Raw genomic sequence first — 1150 nt, 5'->3', positions numbered from 1 at the left:
CACATATTTTAAAAATATGGAATCTGTCCTAATAACCAATTTAAACTGATGAATACAATGTTTAATAATATTCACATATTTCTTTTAGAATTGATAACAATGTTTACATTTCTTTACACAAAAGAATTAAGAGATATATAACAGAAACAAAACCTTTGTATGTGAAACCCCCAAAAGCAATGACAGTATCTGGTTTTCAGAGTTTGAGAACTTCAGTACAATTAACATAAAAGCAATAGTAATTGGAAACTCAAAAGATAAAGGAAATAAAAGTGTATAATTAAAAAATGCTCTGATATATAACCCCCATCTAACTCACAAAAAGTTAAAAAGATTTTAAAAAGCTTTATTCTAAGTCAATTATGATTAAAATGAGTATGAAGAAAAGCCTCAGAGATCACAATCACATGTAAGTAATTACAAAGATCACAATTAAACTAATTAATGCAATTCTTATATAATCACTTTACAAAAGAAATGGTACTCTTGGGATTTGCAGTTGGAATGGATCTTTTAATTATTACAGAACACCAGAGCTGAATACCTACATTTTAGTACTGACAGCTTGATTTTCCAATGGTAAAATGAAAAACTATCCCTCTTGGCTCTAATGAGTGATTACACCTAGTCTGAGATTCTGTCAAATTCATACCTTCTGCAATGAAGTATTTGCTAACAGTCTTTCAACTGACTTCAGTTTGATAAAACTCTATTTAGTCACATAGAATCATCAAATGAAGAAATAATACAGGAATAAAAGAGAGTATCCAATTGGGAAAATTTTTAATTTTCAAAAGTACAATTTTAAAACAAACAAAAACTTGAAAAAAATAGGAATATTCCAACACTATGTATGTTAACACACACAACCTCCTCAAGGAGCTGCACACAAAAAGTGAGCTTAACTTTTTTCCTATGAAAAAAATTAAACGTAGAGATTAAAAAAAAAATAACATAAGAAAAGGGGTGCTTCCTGGGTCTGCCTGACATTTAAGAAAATGAGGGCTCATAACTATTTATATTATGTACAATACATAATGACTTAAAAACACACAGTTTGCTCATAGAAAGAGAATACAGTCTAACGAGTAAAACAAAGTGGATATTCAACTATTTTCATGCCTTTTAAACAAGGTCTTCTACATTATCG

The sequence above is a fragment of the Echinops telfairi genome, unplaced genomic scaffold (genome assembly GCF_000313985.2).
Source record: "Echinops telfairi isolate 266 unplaced genomic scaffold, ASM31398v2 ScPeMD7_7469;HRSCAF=8507_0, whole genome shotgun sequence".
In the NCBI taxonomy this organism is placed as follows: Eukaryota; Metazoa; Chordata; class Mammalia; order Afrosoricida; family Tenrecidae; genus Echinops; species Echinops telfairi.
The sequence above is the reverse complement of the archived record's forward strand: the minus strand, read 5'-3'. Positions refer to the sequence as shown.